The 20,910-nt window shown below is 41.5% G+C and overlaps 2 non-coding genes and 7 pseudogenes across 2 annotated transcripts; all 9 read left to right on the top strand.

Annotated features, from left to right (window-relative positions):
* Positions 1-16: 16 nt before the first annotated feature.
* LOC136737687 (uncharacterized) lies at positions 17-135 on the top strand (annotated as a pseudogene).
* Positions 136-356: 221 nt separating this feature from the next.
* Positions 357-475, top strand: LOC136737815 (uncharacterized; annotated as a pseudogene).
* Positions 476-696: 221 nt separating this feature from the next.
* Positions 697-814, top strand: LOC136737635 (uncharacterized; annotated as a pseudogene).
* A 216-nt stretch (positions 815-1,030) lies between these two features.
* Positions 1,031-1,149, top strand: LOC136737846 (uncharacterized; annotated as a pseudogene).
* A 214-nt stretch (positions 1,150-1,363) lies between these two features.
* Positions 1,364-1,482, top strand: LOC136737626 (uncharacterized; annotated as a pseudogene).
* A 216-nt stretch (positions 1,483-1,698) lies between these two features.
* LOC136737587 (5S ribosomal RNA) lies at positions 1,699-1,817 on the top strand. Its single transcript, XR_010812450.1, has one exon. It is a non-coding gene; the product is annotated as a 5S ribosomal RNA (ribosomal RNA).
* A 209-nt stretch (positions 1,818-2,026) lies between these two features.
* Positions 2,027-2,145, top strand: LOC136737718 (uncharacterized; annotated as a pseudogene).
* Positions 2,146-2,366: 221 nt separating this feature from the next.
* Positions 2,367-2,485, top strand: LOC136737624 (uncharacterized; annotated as a pseudogene).
* A 6,459-nt stretch (positions 2,486-8,944) lies between these two features.
* Positions 8,945-9,059, top strand: LOC136737862 (U5 spliceosomal RNA). The gene has a single exon (XR_010812485.1). It is a non-coding gene; the product is annotated as a U5 spliceosomal RNA (small nuclear RNA).
* The last annotated feature ends 11,851 nt before the right edge of the window (positions 9,060-20,910 follow it).

The following is a 20,910-nucleotide window of genomic DNA, read 5'->3' as shown; positions in this document are numbered from 1 at the left end:
GCAGCCAGACCTCTTTGTTTGCGGCCACACCGTCCTGAACGTGCCCGATTTCGTCAGATCTCGGTACCTAAACGGGGCAGGGCCTGGTCTGTTCTTGGATGGGAGACCTCCTGGAAATACCAGGTGCTGCAAGCTTTTTACGTCTCCTGGGGAACTTCATCGTAGCTCTTAATACTCTCTTTCTGTCTGGAGGAGATATAATTGAAGAATTGTACACGTACCCGGCTACTTTCAACACCCTTTCCTGCACTGATATTTTTCCATCCATTTTTCTATTTTTTTTATTATTTTTTTTTGCTTGAAGTTCCGTCAATACCCGCCAGCCTTTAAGAGACATCATGCAGCCAGGCCTCTTGGCTTGAGGCCACACCGTCCTGAATACGAAAGAACTCGTCAGATCTCGGAAGAAAAACTGGGCAGGGCCTGGTCAGTAATTGGATGGGTGACCTCCTGGAAATACCAGGTGCTGCAAGCTTTTTACGTCTCCTGGGTAACTTCAGCGTAGCTCTTAATACTCTCATTCAGTCTGGAGGAGATATAATTGAAGAATTGTACACGTACCCGGCTACTTTCAACACCCTTTGCTGCACTGATATTTTTCCCTCAATTTTTCTATTTTTTTTATTATTTTTTTTTGCTGGAAGTTCCATCAATACCCTCCAGCCTTTAAGAGACATCATGCAGTCAGGCCTCTTGGCTTCCAGCCACACCGTCCTGAACGCGCCTGATCTCGTCAGATCTCGGAAGCTAAACGGGGCAGGGCCTGGTCAGTACTTAGATGGTGACCTCCTGGAAATACCAGGTGCTGCAAGCTTTTTACGTCTCCTGGGTAACTTCATCGTAGCTCTTAATACTCTCTTTCAGTCTGGAGGAGATATAATTGAAGAATTGTACACGTACCCGGCTACTTTCAACACCCTTTCCTGAACTGATATTTTCCACTCCATTTTTATTATTTCTTCTTTTTTTTGCTGGAAGTTCCGTCAATACCCTCCAGCCTTTAAGAGACATCATGCAGCCAGGCCTCTTGGCATGCGGACACATTGTCCTGAACGCGCCAGAACTCATCCGATCTCGGAAGCTAAACGGGGCAGGACCTGGTCAGTACTTGAATGTGAGACCTCCTAGAAATACCTGGTGCTGCAAGCTTTTACGTCTCCTGGGTAACTTCATCGTAGCTCTTTATACTCTCTTTCTGTCTGGAGGAGATATAATTGAAGTATTGTACACGTACCCGGCTACTTTTAACACCCTTTGCTGCACTGATATTTTTCCCTCCATTTTTCTTTTTTCATTTTTTTTTGCTGGAAGTTCTGTCAATACCCTCCAGCCATTTAGAGACATCATGCAGCCAGGCCTCTTGGCTTGCGGCCACACCGTCCTGAACGCGCCCGATCTCGTCAGACCTTGGAAACTAAATGGGCCAGGGCCTGGTTAGTACTTGGATGGGTGACCTCCTGGAAATACCAGGTGATGCAAGCTTTTTACTTATCCTGTGTAACTTCATCGTAGCTCTTAATACTCTCTTTCAGTCTGGAGGAGATATAATTGAAGAATTGTACACGTACCCGGCTACTTTCAACATCCTTTGCTGCACTGATATTTTTCCCTCCATTTTTCTTTTTTCTTTTTTTTTTTGCTGGAAGGTCCGTCAAAACCCGCCCGCCTTTAAGAGACATCATGCTGCCAGGCCTCTCGGCTTGCGGCCACGCCGTCCTGAACGCGACCGATCTCATCAGATCTCGGAAGCTAAACAGGGCAGGGCCTGGTCAGTACTTGGATGGGTGACCTCCTGGAAATACCAGGTGCTGCAAGCTTTATACGTCTCCTGGGTAACATCATCGTAGATCTTAATACTCTCTTTCTGTCTGGAGGAGATATAATTGAAGAAATGTACACGTACCCGGCTACTTTCAACACCCTTTGCTGAACTGATATTTTTCCCTCCATTTTTCTTTTTTTATTTGCTGGAAGTTCCGTCAACACCCGTCAGCCTTTAAGAGACATCATGCAGCCAGGCCTCTCGGCTTGCGGCTACACCGTCCTGGACGCACCCCGTCTCGTCAGATCTCGGAAGCTAAACGGGGCATGGCCTGGTCAGTACTTGGATGGGAGATCTCCTAGAAATACCAGGTGCTGCAAGCTTCTTACGTCTCCTGGGTAACTTCATCATAGTTCTTAATACTCTCTTTCTGTCTGGAGGAGATATAATTGAAGAATTGTACACGTTCCCGGCTACTTTCAACACCCTTTCCTGCACTGTTATTTTTCCCTCCATTTTTTTATTTTTTTATTTTTTATTTTTTGCTGGAAATTCCGTCAATACCCGCCAGCCTTTAAGAGACATCATGCAGCCAGGCATCTCGGCTTGCGGCCACACCGTCCTGAACGTGCCCGATTTCGTCAGACCTTGGAAACTAAACGGGCCAGGGCCTGGTTAGTACTTGGATGGGTGACCTCCAGGAAATACCAGGTGATGCAAGCTTTTTACGTCTCCTGGGTAACTTCATCGTAGCTCTTAATACTCTTTATCTGTCTGGAGGAGATATAATTGAAGTATTGTACACTTTGTCTTAGGGACAGTCTGGCTAGCAGTGACTGAGTGGTTGACAGACGACAAGCAACGGAATGTACGTGCTCTGTGATGTCATAGCAGTCAGCTGAGAGAGGCTCGTGATGTCATCGCTGAGCTGTCTGTCTGTCTGTCTGTCTCTCTCTCTCTCTCTCTCTCTCTCTTCCTCTCAATTCAATTCATTTGTATTGTCAAAGCAATTGGACATACATACATACATACATATATATATATATATATATATATATATATATATACATACATACATCCATACATGCTAGAAAGTCATTACTATGTTATCTTAAAGGCTAACTAAGCAGAACATATATCATTATAGAACAGAGTTCATAGGTCAACACATGGTTTTAGGGAACAGGCACGTAGGTCGTACCGTTTGACAATGTCTCCAAGGTTCTCATCGTAAATAACAAACAGAAATCAAACTATCTTCTGGGCTGACCTTCTAGCTTGACCGTATCTTTCTTAAGTATACAAGAGAGAAAAACAGGTGTAAGAAAATAATTTCTAATTTTCCTTCTACACATATATACATACATACATACATATGTAGCGTTATGTTGGGTGTATTTGGATAAGAGCATTTGGGCTCTGAGCTGAAGCACTGATCTAAAGAAGACCTCTCCCCCCCAAAGTTATCAGATTTCCTTAGCTCATCAGCTTGGAACTGGTTTGCATCAAAGTGACAGTTTTGGGGAGGATGGCACCGAGAAGAGGCCAAATAGTTTGGAATTCTGCTATGAGATGTCTGGAGAAAGGGGCCTGTAGGTGATAAAAACTCTTTGAAGTGGATGAGAGCCGAAATCCCGACATAGAGCTACGAACCCAGGCCAACCGGCATTTCCAAAAGATGGCATGGATTGACATCAGTCATAAATAAAGCCTCCCTCCAATAGGACACTGGGGGCTGAAACCGAAATCCAATCTCAAGAACTCAGGGACCAATCACCTACTGATCTGACAGACTATAAGGAACAGCGGACAGTCTTTCTCTCTCTCTCTCTCTCACCTGAACCAGAAACTCGCTGCCACAGCTCAACCTGTAGCTCTGTTGCCAGAACCGGAATCAGAAACCAACCAAGTCTTTGCCGGCAACAGAAGAGTTAAACTGGGAGAAGGAGATTGAGCGAAGAATTATTTTAAAGGACTTTATTAAATAAATAACTTCACAGACCCACCTGATCAGTGGAGTTTTACAGCTGGACAATTGACTAAGTCGACTGAATACGAAAGTGTCAGTCACTTAAATAGCTATTTGAGTCTTAAGAAACTTGACCCTTGGAACAAACAGGGCCCTGCTTTCCTCAAAGACTTTGTCTTCAAGTAACTATGGTGGAACCCTGCTTACAAAGAAGATTTTGTGCACAACCTTGGAGCCTTCAAACCAATGGAAAATCTGTTTGGAAAAGACTCTACATTCGCGAAACCCCAACTTCCAGGTGCATCGACTGAGTGGAAGTTCTTGGACAAAGCCGAACCGGACTGCCTTTGTTCCAAACCACACGGACCTCGTGCCGTGTGCTGTTATCTGAGCCCGAAGCCAGAGAGGCCTCTCTGCGACGAAGTTCACATAAGTTTAACAGTTTGGAGTTTGTGATTCATGACATTTGAGAAATCAATTAGAAATGTTAATCTGTGATTCATAACTCTAGAATGTGTAATATCATTTAGTTTTCTTAAATATAAATGTGAGTTGCATTAAACTGTTTTGTTGATAATTTTAGAAATAAAATCTGTCAACGCCGAGAAATATCTTCTCATTCCTGTTTAACTGTTTAGTCTGAAATTGACACAAGTTAATAGACATTAGATTATAGGTGGCCCTGCCTATCCTTAATCATTGAATAATAATCAGTTAAGGGAAATTGTGGTAACAAATAGGATCTTTCTCGGCACCTAAACGTAAATGAGACTGATATATATATAACGAGAAGTTACCTGACATAAATACTAACCTGCGTAGTAATAATACTAACGAGAGACTCACCTTCGTCTTACTAACCGGTATTGTAGTCAATGTGTTTATAACCTTTTTTGTTTAACGATTTGTTAAACGGAATGTACGTGCTCTGTGATGTCATAGCAGTAAGCTGAGAGAGGCTCGTCATGTCATCGCTGAGCTGGCTGGCTGGCTCTCTGTGTGTGTGTGTGTGTGTGTGTGTGTGTCTCTCTGTCTGTCTGTCTGTCTGTCTCTCTCTCTCTCTCTTACTCTCTCTCTCTCCCTCTCAATTCAATTCATTTGTATTGTCAAAGCAATTGGACATGCATACATACATACATACATATATATGGAAAATAAACAATATGTGTACATCTCTTTCTGCATTAGTGGTGCCCTCACAGATGTGCAAGTTACATGACAGACAGACAGACAGACACACACACACTTTCACACACAGACAGACAGACACAGACACACACACACATACTTTGACAGACAGACAGACAGACACACGCATATTATGGGTCTTTGTTGGGTAGTGAAATGGGTAGCATCAGTCGCAGTGTGGGTAATGTCAGGGAGCCAATCATAGTCCCCGTTATTTGCATATCGTGGCGCAAAGCATTCTGGGAAAAGCAACTAAACACGTTTAGTCATGTATTTGTCCATAGTTTACACATGAGATGAAAGAGACAGTATGACGTGTTGAGCACCTAGGATTCCTCATGTGTATGTGAGGGGCAGAGGAACCGGATCCCAAGTGTGCGTCCCAGGTGCTATAGGTTTCAAAGCATGCAGGGGAATAGGCACCCCACCCTGACACCTATAGAAGACTGGATAGGGAGATATAAATAGCAATGGGGAGACTCTTGTACTTGGTGTGGCTCTATCCATATAGTGGGGCCAGCAGGTGCAGCAATAGAAGCTCAGCCTGGGGAGACTGGATTTAGCATTTCCTCTCCATTTTGATAACTATCCATAATCATTTCTGCAAAATACTTCTATGATACCTATGTATGTTTTTTACTTGTACTATATTATACTATCAAGTATCAGTGTACACATACAATGTGACCTGTTACATTAATACAGAGGCCACGGAAGGCCAGATCACTAATAGCCACTGTCCCCTGATATTACACTTTTTTACAATCACTTTGGCACTCATTTCAGAACCTTGATGTCATTTTTCAAAACTCTAGACACTAAACTCACACCCGATGATCAAAATGCACATTTTTCAAAACTCTAACACTTTTTTACAATTGCTTGGATACAATACACATCAACCTCAGATCATTTGTTCATTGAACTAAAATGACACAACTTAACATCAAAGTATTACCATTTCAAAATGCAATTCACACATTACATCTGAGATCACTGTCTATTCATTTCATTACAAAGATCTAACTATCAATTGATACAGCTGCTCAAAATGATAAGTGACTGTTGCATTACTCTTAATGCATAATTTTATGGAAACTGACAAACAATATTCCATGTTTCGATCATGAAAGTTTCAGGATAATGAGATCCATTGACATCAATAAACGAGGAGCATGAACCAGTTGGACTACATTATCTATGGATGTAATATTTCATCATCATTCATCATCATGTAGCACTTTTCCACACCATGTTTGCAGTGTGGAAGGAAAGTTAGAATTTTTTTCTCTAATACCTGTTTTTCTCTCTTGTATACTTAAGAAAGATAAGGTCAAGCTAGAAGGTCAGGCCAGAAGGTAGTTTGATTTCTGTTTGTTATTTACGATGAGAATCTTGGAGACAATGTCAAACAGTATGATTGAAGTGCCTGCTCCCTAATCCATGTGTTGATCTATGAACTCTGTCCTATAATGATATAAATTCTGCTTAGCTAACTTTTAAGATAACATAGTAATGACTTTCTGATTATAACCAGCTCTTTGATTTTTGTGTATAAAAGCTCTGACTGTTAAAATGAAGGCAGAGCGACTTTGGGATCTACTTGAGTCACTGTTCCTCTCCACGCTGCATGTATTAAAGGCATTGCAACTAACGCTCCAACCTGGTTGAAGATGATTGTTCTTCCACATCAGATTTGACATTACTGTATGTATGCAGGCCCTTGTAATTGCTTTTCCAATACTGCCAACTGGTTATTGATGATTGATTTCACATTGTGGTACGAGTATCGAGTGAAATGAGTGCTATCCACCCCAGCAACACAGTGATAACATGGAGCCGGCAAGTCATCCAGGTCACAATAGAGGTCAAGCAGTGGGAGGAGGAAGACGTGGTGGTCAAAGGAATGGAAGGGGACATGCACCCCTTCTGAGAGGTGGTCGTGGGCCTCGTCATAGAGGAGGGCTTAGGCCTCACCAGAGAGGCAGCCATGGGCCTAATTTGAGAGGTGTTGGGGGAACGTGGTAGAGGACAAGGCCACGGACCAGACAGCGGCAGCAACAGCAAATAGTGTCCAGTGAAATCCGAGAAATAGTTGTAGAGCATGTTGTAAATCATGGCATGACCATGACTGAGGCAGCTACAATGATTCAATCAAACCTCAGAATCAACTCAGGATCAACTGTGGCCTCAATCATCAGAAATTTCCGTACTGAGAAGCGGCAAGTCTTCAGCATGCACTAAACATTAGGCTACTCTCAATTGTCAAATGACTGTATACTGCATACCAATGTGTAGCACAGAGTATAGTGTGCCTTTTGAAAGAAATGCAGACAGAGTGAAGCAGCTGATGACTGAGTATGTTCAGGTATGTTCAGTTTCAAGATGCCTCTTGTGAAAAATGGTTGTGAGAACCTGAACCTGAACACAGGGCTGATGGAAATTCAGAAGTACAGTAATCAATCCTTTGTTTTACACTAAGCCAGGTGAGGAACACTGCAGTTGACATTTTACTGTAGTTTTGTTCTTTTTTGTAGCTAATTATTGTTGCATGGCTTCAAAGAAACCTATGGTGTGATTTGATTGTATTGCATCAATACATTTCAGATTTTGTTCAATGATTCCACTGTGTCTGTAGTATTCTCTCTACTAGTCCTTTTACAGTGATGTATTTATGTGTAGTACCATAATGAAACATGTATCACATATTTTGTACTACAATATTTAATGATTGTACGAACAACTACACAGTGAATCTATCGGTATCTTCTGTGTGGGTGATCTAAATAAATGTTACTATGGTATTTCATGATAAATGAATTATTTGAACCAACAAGTCTGCAAGTGCAAGGTTTCTTTAAAGATATGAATGCACAATGCAATGTTTTGAACATTGGACAGCCTGTGTTACAAGTGATGACCGTTTTGAGTTTTGTGTCTAGAGTTTTGAAAAATGACATCAAGGTTCTGAAATGAGTGACAAAGTGATTGTAAAAAACTGTATATTCATCCTATTTAATGTGCTCTTTTAAAATGTACTTTTCTTTTTTATGTTGCCATTTCTGTTCTACCAATGTTTCAGTTGTTAGCCAAAGATTGACAGAGTACATCTCATACACACAGGCCAGACAGCAAGGATTTCTTTTTGAAATTCAATTACAAATGCTGCATGAACTCATCAATACGATTAGAGATCCTGAAAGCAATATAACTAACTCACTCTACAGCATCTCATTAGCAGTGAAAAGAAACCAAGAAAGTTGGGACAGTCGACTGTTTACCACTATGTAACATCACCTTTTCTTTTCATAACACTTATTAAGCACTTGGGCACTGAAGACACCACTTGGTTAAGTTTAGCAAGCGGGATTTCCCCCCATTCATCCATTATGCATTTCCTCAGCTGCGCAACTGCACAGGGCCTTCGTTGTCTTAATTTGCACTTCATAGTGCGCCACACATTCTCAATTCGGAGACAGGTCAGGACTGCAGGCAGGCCATGCTAGCACCCGCACTCTCTGCCTACGCAACCATGCGCTTGAAATCTGGGCAGAATGTGGTTTGGCGTTATCCTGCTGAAAAATGCAGGTACGTCCCTGGAAAAGACGATGTCTGGATGGCAGCATATGTTGCTCCAAAATGTGTACATCTCTTTCTGCAAAAATGGTGCCCTCACAGATGTGCGAGTTACATGACAGACAGACACTCATACACACTGTCACACCCACACACACACACACACTTTCACAGACAGACACACGCACACACACTCACTTTCACACAGAGACAGACACACAAACACAGAGACAGACACACACACACTCACTTTCACACAGAGACACACAAACACATACACTTTCACACAGACACACACACACATACATACATACATACATACATATATAAGGAAAAGAAACAATACATTTAAAAATCACAAAAAGATGTAATAAAGTACAGAAAATCTAAATGTAATAAAATGTGATCTTTAATACACACAAATATGTATGGCTGGTCGGATGCGTCTTGGACTCGGGTTCCTCTTCATTACGTATAATGCTTTTGCCTTTTGCTATAGCTTTCCGTGGAGGGGATCGTGGGTGAGTTTGTACCATTCTTGGGAGGCTCTGCCTTGTTGGGGCGGAGCTGTGATCCAGGTGAACAGCAGATCGGACATAGGTGGGCATGTGGGCGGAGGAGGAAGGCCGGTCAAGCAAATAAGCTTGCTAAGGTACGCAGCAGCAGCAAGCAGCCCCACCATCCAGTCAGCCAGCCAGTCTGGCTGGCAGTGACTGAGTGGTTGACAGACGGCAAGCAACGGAATGTACGTGCTCTGTGATGTCATAGGAGTCACCTGAGAGAGATGTTTGTGATGTCATCGCTGAGCTGGCTGGCTCTGTGTGTCTTGCTGGCTGTGTGTGTGTGTGTGAGAGAGAGAGAGACTTTTTGACTTTTATCAGACTTCATTGCCTGTTTGCAACACGCAATAATTCATACAAAAGAAAATAAATAAATAAATAAAAAATAGTGTTCCCCTTTGTTTGTCTCCCCCCAACAAGCATTAACTCCGCCACTGATCTGTACACTTTTAAAGAAAGCAACCCAATACACACAACAAAACAACCATCAAATACTAAACCCTATAAATGAATTACATAATAAAAACCAACTCCCCGTCATACAATTCACAAAGGGCATCATTAATACACCAGACCTGTTCAAAACTCTCCAAATCATTCATCAGCCTGTAATAGTTAAACTCTAGTCTGACTCTGCACTTGACCAGCATGGCAAACACTCTCACTGCATCCTCACTGCCCTCCCCACACACTCTGTTCTTCCTAGTCTTATAGACGGCCATTTTAGCCTGGCCCAGCAAGAAGTTTACCAGCTGGTCCACATGTTTGGTCCTTCTGGTGTATCGCGCCCCTAAAATAAAAACCTTTGTGTTAAAAATCAGGTTAAGATCAGTAAAAAGACGAGTTAAAAGACTAAAAATGGGTGACAACCGAGAGCAAGTGCTGAAACAGTGAAACACGGTCTCTCTCTGAGCACAGAATGGGCAGGCGTCGGACACAGCAGGGTTAAGAACAGTAATAAAAGAATTGACAGCAATAATGGTGTGTAACACCCTCCACTGCAGATTGCCAGCTCTCTTATTGAGGGGGGCTTGTACAGGCTTCTCCAGGCGGGCGCAGTGTCTTCCCCCAGCCCCAGCCTGTAAAGTAATTTTAGGAATCACAAAGAAACAGTTGAAAGTGCTAAATAAGTATTTTGATGCACCATATTAATTTAGGAAATTTACATGTTGTTTTTCATCAGCTTCTGTATCTGATGGCTCCACATCACTGGCTGGATTGACAGCAACGACACTCTAAAAAAAGAAGTGTTAAGTTTGAGCATTCAGGACTTGTTTTGAAGATCCTGAATATCACTGGTCCACAATTTATCTGTGAAACTATGGGTTAATCTCCATATACAAAATACTTTTCACACACACTTTAAATTTACAACTAAATTTACATGTTGATGTCTTTCGTCAGCTTCTGTATTTGATGGCTCAATATAACTGGTTGCATTAACAGCAACGGCACACTACAAGAAAATAACATTATATTTAAACATTCAGGACTGGTTTAGCATCACCTCGAATATCCCTAGCCCTTGAGGTCGATTGTTATTGTGGTCTTCAAGACCAGTGCTTCTCAACCTTAGTCCTGGAGGAGGCCCACTGTCTGCTGATTTTCATTACAACAACATTGTAGGTTATATCAGTGACTGTGGTCCTAAAGTACCCCTATGCCTGCTGTTTTTTTTCCAGTTGAGCTCTTACTTACCTAATTGGCTTAACTGAAGCCATTTAACCCTTTTCCCAGGTCTTTGGTTGTTGATGAGTTACAAAGAGCTGGATTGTGGCCCGCCATGACTGGAAGTGAAGAACACTCACTCTAGGCCTTTAACTTAATGTTCATATGTAGGGGCCTATCCATCTGATTTGTTTTTGCACATTTATTAACAGAAAAATTGATGGTACGTGAAATCATCTGAGCTGAAAAATATAATGTTCCACCAATAATAAAATAAATGTATTAATTAAAATTATAGAGATAATAGAATGTTCACAGATTATTAGTTCAGAAAACAAAATATTTTTTTATATCTTAAATAGAATTAACACTCAAATCAGTTGTAGGGTAAACAAGGTCTATTTTTTGGATTGATTTTATAATTATACATGTATGGCTGCATGAAGCTTACCTGAGAATCTGATATTTTAGTAACTTTGTTGCTTCTTGTTGGGTAGTCCACGTTTGCCGCCGTTCTTTTTCTGTAAATGTAAATCAAAAGGCAATAATTACATACTGTAATTAAAATACAAAAAGTATAAACATTGTATTATTATTTTTGTATCCTGTTTCTCCATCTCGATGCTGTTCTTTTTGGAATTGCATATCTAGGTTTACTTAAATACTGTTTATAAGATTGTAAACTCATCATCCAAATTTCTTCATTTGCCAAACTTTATGTAGTGCGCTTGCAGTTTCAGAAGAAGAAAAAAAACTGTAACAGATGGGATATGTAGTACTTTATACTCGAGTGGTCTATGCGATTACACCCTGTTGGTGTTATTAAGAACGCCAAGTACCAGAATGCAGAGCGGGACTGTTTTTTGTGCCGTGACTTGTCGGGGGAAAAACGCGCAGAAAAAACGGACGAGAAGGTGAAGGTAGTATGGCGGTGATGCACGCGTTGGTGAAGTGGGAAAGCGGGGTCGACAAAGACTCTTACAGCGTGATTCCCACTGCTTGCTTTCGCAATTTTGATTTATTCAGCATTGCTGATGATGACGAAGAGACGACTCGAAACTTCAGAGCAGAGTGGAGAGACACGAACAAACCTCCAAAAGGTGGATGGCCTGTCCATGAAGCGCAGATCATTATGACTGGTAACAATGTTTATTTAAAAAAAAAAAACATTAAAGTCTTTACATGCTATTTGATATATACAATCACAGTATATTTGAAATGAATGTTTAAGTTATTAATGTGTTGTACTTCTAACATACTCTTATAACATGGTAGGTGGTGGTGAGGGCACTAAAAACTCGTCATACATGACTGGCATTTGTAAGAACGATTTATTGTGTGTTGTGCTTTACAATAAAATCCCCCAAATCACAAAATAAATTAAACCAGATATAATTTAACTTCAGTTTTGATTCAGTGTTGGCTGTTCATCTTAATTTGTATGGTCAAAGCACAGTATTTTTATGACAAATAAATATAATCCCCAAATATCTGTGGACATAATGCAGGGTTTTATTTATTTTATTTTTATTTTAGGAAAAGAAGGCGAACTAAGAAGAAAACTTAATGACCTAACAAAAATGCCCTGTCCTAAAATGAAGACAGTACCTAAACCAAACAAAAAACTTCAAATTTCAGATGATAGTGACCTTGATGAACCACAGTTACCGGTGAGATAATTACTGCAAATATTAAATAAATGTATTGCAGGATTGTGTTTTTTAAATCATTTTCATATATATATATATATATATATATATATATATATATATATATATTCATTTTAAACTCTTTTTCTCTCTGAATACAGCACAAAATAAGAAAGAAAACCGATGGAGCTTCAAGAATTAGATCCCGTCATATTCTACAGACATTTAAAGAGTCCAGTGAAGTTGAGCTACAGCAAAACGTTAAGCAGCTCGAAAAGGAAAACACAAGACTTAAAATTGAAAACCAATGTCTTCGAAACCGTATGGTTGATGGTAAGTTTTTTTATTTATAGCAAATAATTCCTTACCTTGATAAATGTTATTCTTCAGTAATTTAGATTCCAGAGTAATGTATTATAGTTGATCATACTGAAGTAATCTAGAACCACAATACAGACTCTTAATGTGCACTGTCTAATAGTTTAATAATACTGATTATTAAATAAAGTTTTTCAACATAACTTCATAATCCTACATTAATGACTATATGCATTACATTAGACCTGGTAATTCTTGTATTTTATCTCTTTTATTTTTTTCGTAGCTAATGTTAATGACCCACAAAAAGGTCAGTTTGCCAATAACATAGAGCAAGTCTCTCAAGTATAATTGCAGGCATTGATGGTTTTGTTTTCACTTTGTATTAAATATATTACTAGAAATGATTATCATTTAATACTAAGGTTTTTTTCTCCAGAGATTCCAGACCTTTTGGACAATCTGAAAAAAATTGTAACAAAAGCCACATTTATCAGCAATGAAGACAAAAGTGTGTCACCATCAAGTGGTTCTGACAGCCCCACAGCAAATTGTTCTGAATCTGACAAAGAATCACCAAAACAGGTATAACACTCTTGGTCTACAATATTACAAAGACAAGGTAAAAATATATATATTGAAAACAAATATTGGTTGTAAACAATCTAATGATGCTACATTATCAGTTATATTCATAGTTATAGTTGATAATAAGAATGTAATTGAATTATGGGTGTCACAGATTCACTGACTTTATTATGTCTGTAAATTAATAAACTTAGAATTGAGACATACTGTGGTCTTTAATAACACATTTCTGTAACAAAATCACAGCCTTACTGATAATGTATTCCACTTAACATAATATAAGAATAGTTTGGGGATAAACTTGTTTTTTATTTACCATTGTCTTTTAGGTGGAAAAGTTCCCAGGCACTGGAGTTTACATTGACAAACTGTCCTGGATCCTTGCAGAGAGGTGCAGCACGAATACGTCATATGCAAGAACCCTGACGGTTGCTGTCTTTGACTTTCCAACATTACTAAAGAGCAATCTTCGTGGTGGTGGCAGCAAGAGAGATCCAACTTCGGAGACATTAAGATCCTCATTGATGTTATTGAGGATCATATACAGCTGCCTTCGGAAGGACACGACGTGTTTCAGTTGCGGGGCTTTGCAGCCCAGCGGGACCCTCTTAATGCCGGACATCAGCTGCCCGAGCCGGTGCGGATGAACGGAGGGACGTTAGACAGCGTTACCTTCCGGGCAGGAGCAGCGAGCGGCAACACCGGGGTGAAAGTGTCGTCTAACACTGTGCCATTAGCCACTAGCTGATTGAGCAGATCAGTGGTTTTTAAGAAGATAACAATGGCAGCAGACTTGATATTTTCACACCCTGCTACCTCCCCAACCGCTAACACACACTGCTCTAGGGGGCAGAACTGCACCGGAGCGATCTTGACTCCATGGCGTCGGGTCAGTTTTTCAAAAGACGCATTCAGGGGGTCCGACCCCCCGACCCGGGAAGAACTACCGGTACTCCCCCCTCCCCTCCCCTGTTCCCCCACAATAAGAAAAGCACTGAAAACAGAAGACAAAATAAACAAACTGAAAAAAGTAAAGCAACAAAAAAACGCAGCCAAAGGACAGAGCTCTCAGCAGCACTCCCGCTCACTGCAGACCCCTCCCACACACTCCCAGCTGAGAGAGAGAGAGAGAGAGAGAGAGAGAGAGAGAGAGTTAGTGTCTGTCTGTCTCTCTCTCTCTGTAGATGCATCATAGGGAACATATGTAACAATCTCTCTTTTTGTTTACCAAAAATGAGAATGAACGTATTTCAAGTGGGTGTTGCCTTGGTTGGAAACGTTTTAAGATTATTTATGAAGTGTAAAGTGGATTTGTCTCAGTTCTCCGTAGTTTTCAATGTATGTGCCATTCAGTAGCGTTCATGTTACAGATGTGCCCTATGCAGTGGTAGGGTCAATAAAATGTCAGTAAAACTTTATTTTAGCAATTATGGAGGGGAAGAACTGCAAATAGAGGGTCCCCACTAATTATCTAACTTACCAACAACGTTTCAAATTAGGTCTTGCGAAGCTGCCAAATAATGCTGTATAATCGTATGTGTCTTCATACACCGGCTGCTATAGTCTGATAGCTTTGATTATATATATATATTTTCTCGTGAACCACAAATGCTATTTGCTTGATTTTTACAGAGTATGTTATAAATACCATTGTTATGAAGCCTGACAAATTGTATGCTGTAATTATGAATATTTTCAAATCATTTGTTTGTTTTTCCTAACATGTTACAAATGTTCCCTATGTGAAAGATGCATTATATCTTAATAACGTCTAAACAATTAAAGATATACAGATTATTATTTTTGGTAAAGTTATAATACATTGCTATTAACTATGTGTGTCAGTAAAAGTTTAAATTTCCTAAAGGATTTTTATTGATCTTGCAAAATAAGTGTTTAGGGAACATTTGTAACATAGAGGTGGGTTAGCCACCGGCTAAGGGCAGCGGCTCCGGCTCCAGCACCGTCACCATGTCGCTGGAAAAGCGCTAAGTGAGCTCACAGTGAGCTCAGTGTAATGTCTGCTCTGGTGAGCTCACAGTGTGACCTAGTCGTGAGTTCACGTCTTCACTGGGTAGTCCTTGACAACTTAATTGACTCAAATCTTGGGCTTAATTGGTCAAAATGACCATTGGTTGAAGGTACTCAGGGACTGATGTGTAGAGAGACTTATTAAACCTGCAGGATTGTGGTTTTCCCAGATCAGAATTAACCAGATCACCACAAAGGAACATGGTAGGTGCTATTGCAACACAGATTACACAAATACATTGAAATCCAAGTTTGCAGTGGTCCTTGGGCCATTGGGTGGTGATCCAGATCACTTCAGCAGGAATTTTGCAGTGGTCTGGACTACAACTCTCTCTCTCTCTCTCTCTCTCTCTCTCTCTCTCTCTCTCTCAATTCAATGCATTTGAATTGTCAAAGCAATTGGACATGCATACATACATACATACATATACACTCACCTAAAGGATTATTAGGAACACCTGTTCAATTTCTCATTAATGCAATTATCTAACCAACCAATCACATGGCAGTTGCTTCAATGCATTTAGGGGTGTGGTCCTGGTCAAGACAATCTCCTGAACTCCAAACTGAATGTCTGAATGGGAATGAAAGGTGATTTAAGCAATTTTGAGCGTGGCATGGTTGTTGGTGCCAGACGGGCCGGTCTGAGTATTTCACAATCTGCTCAGTTACTGGGATTTTCACGCACAACCATTTCTAGGGTTTACAAAGAATGGTGTGAAAAGGGAAAAACATCCAGTATGCGGCAGTCCTGTGGGCGAAAATGCCTTGTTGATGCTAGAGCTCAGAGGAGAATGGGCCGACTCGATTCAAGCTGATAGAAGAGCAACTTTGACTGAAATAACCACTCGTTACAACCGAGGTATGCAGCAAAGCATTTGTGATGCCACAACACGTACAACCTTGAGGCGGATGGGCTACAACAGCAGAAGACCCCACTGGGTACCACTCATCTCCACTACAAATAGGAAAAAGAGGCTACAATTTGCACAAGCTCACCAAAATTGGACAGTTGAAGACTGGAAAAATGTTGCCTGGTCTGATGAGTCTCGATTTCAGAGTCAGAATTTGGCGTAAACAGAATGAGAACATGGATCCATCATGCCTTGTTACCACTGTGCAGGCTGGTGGTGGTGGATGTAATGGTGTGGGGGATGTTTTCTTGGCACACTTTAGGCCCCTTAGTGCCAATTGGGCATCGTTTAAATGCCACGGCCCGTTGTTTCTGACCATGTCCATCCCTTTATGACCACCATGTACCCATCCTCTGATGGCTACTTCCAGCAGGATAATGTACCATGTCACAAAGGTCGAATCATTTCAAATTGGTTTCTTGAACATGACAATGAGTTCACTGTACTAAACTGGCCCCCACAGTCACCAGATCTCAACCCAATAGAGCATCTTTGGGATGTGGTGTGTAGCGTTATGTTGGGTGTATTTGGATAAGAGTATTTGGGCTCTGAGCTGAAGCACGGATCTAAAGAAGACCTCTCCCCCCCAAAGTTATCAGATTTCCTTAGCTCATCAGCTTGGAACTGGTTTGCATCAAAGTGACAGTTTTGGGGAGGATGGCACCGAGAAGAGGCCAAATAGTTTGGAATTCTGCTATGAGATGTCTGGAGAAAGGGGCCTGTAGGTGATAAAAACTCTTTGAAGTGGATGAGAGCCGAAATCCCGACATAGAGCTACGAACCCAGGCCAACCGGCATTTCCAAAAGATGGCATGGATTGACATCAGTCATAAATCCAAAGTCACAAAAGATTAAGTCTGTTTTAGTTACTTGTGATAAATTGTTGATATCCTAAGCGTTGGCATTAGAGTCATTAGGTGATTAATCGAGTACTGTTCTGTTGGGTTGTTACTGAATAGCCAAAACAATGATTACCCAAATGTCCCCATGTGAAGCATTGATTGTTAAGGTACCAGGAACAGAGATTCCTGAATTCCTTGGACGCCTAGGCAGTTTGGACTTTGAAGTAGAGTCGCGTCGAACTCAGTTGGTAAACGACACTACGACGCAACTCGAAAAAGAGTCGATAGAGCTGATGAAAGTTATGGCTAGCTTAGCACTTGCGAGCTCAAGGGTAGTGAACTGGATCATAAGCAAGTTTGAAAAACTGAAAAAGCTAGGAGAAAAGTATGCTAAAGCGAAAGAAGAAAGAGCCAAACGGCATGGAATGGTTTTAGAATTTGAAGGAAAGCTAGATACTTGTGGAAAACAAGTCATTGTGTTGAATGCTGAAAAAGAGGACTTAATTGAACAGAGAGAGCAATTAGGAAATGATTTAAGACAATGTCAAGTTGAATTGGAAACAACTCTGATCCAAGTAAAAGGTCTGCAAAATGACAGATGTAAAGCGGTTGAAAATGAAAGGATAGTTTTGAAGGACCGGGATGTTTTGGAAATGCGTCTTTGCAAAACAGTCAGGGAGAAAGATTTGGGCACTGTAAAAATGGAGATACTCGAAGGCGAGGTCATACATTTAAAAAGGGACAGTGAAGAAATGAGGAGAGTAAATCAGGTGCTTAGGGGAGAACTCAAATCAACTGAAGTTGAAAATGAGCGTCTCAAGCAACAAATAGGGGCCCTGAAAGCTGCCTCTTGGTGGGCTGCAAAGCTGACACCTGACAGCATAAAGGAACAGCCGGAACCGGCCAATGCACGGAGTCGCACACCGTCTCCACATTTAGGCCCCGGGTTGCCTCGTCCTGATCGTACCCCTCCCTGTAGTCTTTCTCCATCCAGGGTAAGAAGCTCGTCGCACAGACGAACTTCCTCTCCCGAGAGTCCAGACCGAAAGGTTAACATGCGCCAGTTGAGAGAACTGGCTAAAGATTGTGAAACCTTTAACCCAGCAGACAAGGAAGGAAATGTGGAAGCGTATATTAAGGACATTAAGTATGCTTTGAGTTTCTATCCTGAGGCTACGGAGAAGGAAAAGGTTCTCCTAATCCGCAAAACTACCTCTCGCCAAGTCCATTCTTGGATGGAGAGGCAAGGGTCCATGGTCTGCGATAGGTTTCAACGCTTGTGCAGAGCATTAGTTAGGGACTATTCCAGGTTCATTGATCCAGTGGCAGCAGTGACTGCCGCACACCAGATCAAACAGGGTAAGCATGAGTCCCCCTGTGATTACTATGAAAAGCTTAGGAAAACCTATTTTGCGGGTCAAGATCGACCCGGGGCCGAGGAAGAGGTGAGCTTTAAAGGGTTGTTTGTTGCTAATTTGTTCCCAACGATTAAGGAAATGATCATATTACATGCAGACGCAACGTATATGAACATAGCTGAAATTCGAAAAAATGGCACAGAAAGCTTGGGAAAGCAAGTACAATAGCACTTCTGATCGTAAAGATTCAAGCACCCAAGTACTGGCAAGGCGCTCTGAGAGCCCTATTTCTCCACTGGAGTTAGAGGGGACAGAGATTCAAAGAAGGAAAGAACCTCCCAAGGATGGAATCCAAGACACCCAGGCTTACAATAAAAAAAAGAAATCTGCTCCTAGCCTAGGTGGGTTAACTCAGTCTCTGAGCAATGTTGCAGTTTCTGAGCTACTGCTACGCTTAGCTCTGCTCCCTTTGCCCCCTCTTCCCAAACTGGAAGTTAGTAGCCAGGGTAAAGGGCCGGACTCGCCACCTAAGGAATGACTAGCTCTGGAACCACCCCCTGTCCCCGCCTCTGTGTTTTTGATTGGATGTGAGGAACAGCAGGGGGGTTTCTCTGACACATCAGCCCACTGGGACCTCCCAGTGGGGGAAGTTGCCTGCAGGCAAGCTGAACCTTTGGTGATGTTACTGGGTGATCTGACACAGAGAGGCAGAGCCAAGCAAGTTTACATAGAAGTGACCATTGAGAATGTGTGGGAGTGAGGAGCCTTGTTGGACACTGGGGCTGAAATTTGTTTAATGTCTGCCACCACAATGGGCAACCTGAAACAAATTATGGAAACCTCAGACCAACGACTGAAAGTGGAAGCTTGTAGTGTGAACATTACAAGTTACACAGAGACTAAGGCACAGCTCACTCAAAAGGCATTGTTAGAGTTCACCTTTGGGAAGATTAAGTTGGTTCATCCAGTTTATATTTCCAAATTTGAAACAGAGAAGTTGATCATTGGTCAGGACCTATTGAACAGGTTGTGGGCTCAAGTTGAATCACCAAAGCCTGTGGAATTGAATGACAGATATGATACAGCCACCAAGGTACAACTTCCCAATGAGACCATTTTTTGTGCATGTCCCTAAAGGGGGCACCGGCTTACCATGTAAGCCAACCATTCGAACCCAGGTCCCTACCAACTATTATAGACATAGTGAAGGTCAGGTGCCTGAATAACACCTGAATTCCCAGTCACCTCCCTCTGTTAATCAACTTCCACCTATTGGTTACCGTCAGTAACCATACTCAATACTGAGTAATACCAATTGTTTTTTTGTTTTAATGTACTTGTGTTATAATATGTAACCTGTATATGTGCTAGTATAGGATTGTCAATTTGATTGGAATACATTCTGCTTAAATAATGAACTATTAGTTTGTTTTCTTTGATTTCTCGGGGTCATGAATGGTGAAGTCCACTGTTGAATTCTGTTACATAACTTTGAGATAAATGCTTAACGTCTTATTTTGTCTTGAAGGGGATAACGCCCTAGTCGACCTCAGTCCCATTCAAGAAAGGGGGTATGTAGCGTTATGTTGGGTGTATTTGGATAAGAGTATTTGGGCTCTGAGCTGAAGCACGGATCTAAAGAAGACCTCTCCCCCCCAAAGTTATCAGATTTCCTTAGCTCATCAGCTTGGAACTGGTTTGCATCAAAGTGACAGTTTTGGGGAGGATGGCACCGAGAAGAGTCCAAATAGTTTGTTATTCTGCTATGAGATGTCTGGAGAAAGGGGCCTGTAGGTGATAAAAACTCTTTGAAGTGGATGAGAGCCGAAATCCCGACATAGAGCTACGAACCCAGGCCAACCGGCATTTCCAAAAGATGGCATGGATTGACATCAGTCATAAATCAAGCCCCCCTCCAATAGGACACTGGGGGCTGAAACCGAAATCCAATCTCAAGAACTCAGGAACCAATCACCTATTGATCTGATAGACTATAAAGGACAAACACGGCCTTTCTTTCTCTCTCTCTCTCACCTGAACCAGTAACTCGCTGCCACAGCTCAACCTGTAGCTCTGTTGCCCGAACCGGAACCAGAAACCAACCAAGTCTTTGCCGGCAACAGAAGAGTTAAACTGGGAGAAGGAGATTGAGCCGTACAAAGAATTCTTTTAAAGGACTTTATTAAATAAAGAACTTTACAGACTGCGCTGCCCGCCTGTGCCCACCTGATCAGTGGAGTTTTACAGCTGGACAAATGACTAAGTCGACTGAATACGAAAGTGTCAGTCATTTAAATAGCTATTTGAGTTTTAAGAAACTTGACCCTTGGAACAAACAGGGCCCTGCTTTCCTCAAAGACTTTGTCTTCAAGTAACTACGGTGGAACCCTGCTTACAAAGAAGATTTTGTGCACAACCTTGGAGCCTTCAAACCAGTGGAAAATCTGTTTGGAAACGACTCTACTTTCGCGAAACCCCAACTTCCAG

Source organism: Amia ocellicauda, unplaced genomic scaffold (assembly GCF_036373705.1).
Source record: "Amia ocellicauda isolate fAmiCal2 unplaced genomic scaffold, fAmiCal2.hap1 HAP1_SCAFFOLD_54, whole genome shotgun sequence".
Classification (NCBI taxonomy): Eukaryota; Metazoa; Chordata; class Actinopteri; order Amiiformes; family Amiidae; genus Amia; species Amia ocellicauda.
Note: the sequence above shows the minus strand (reverse complement) of the source record. Positions and strands in the feature narration are given on the sequence as shown.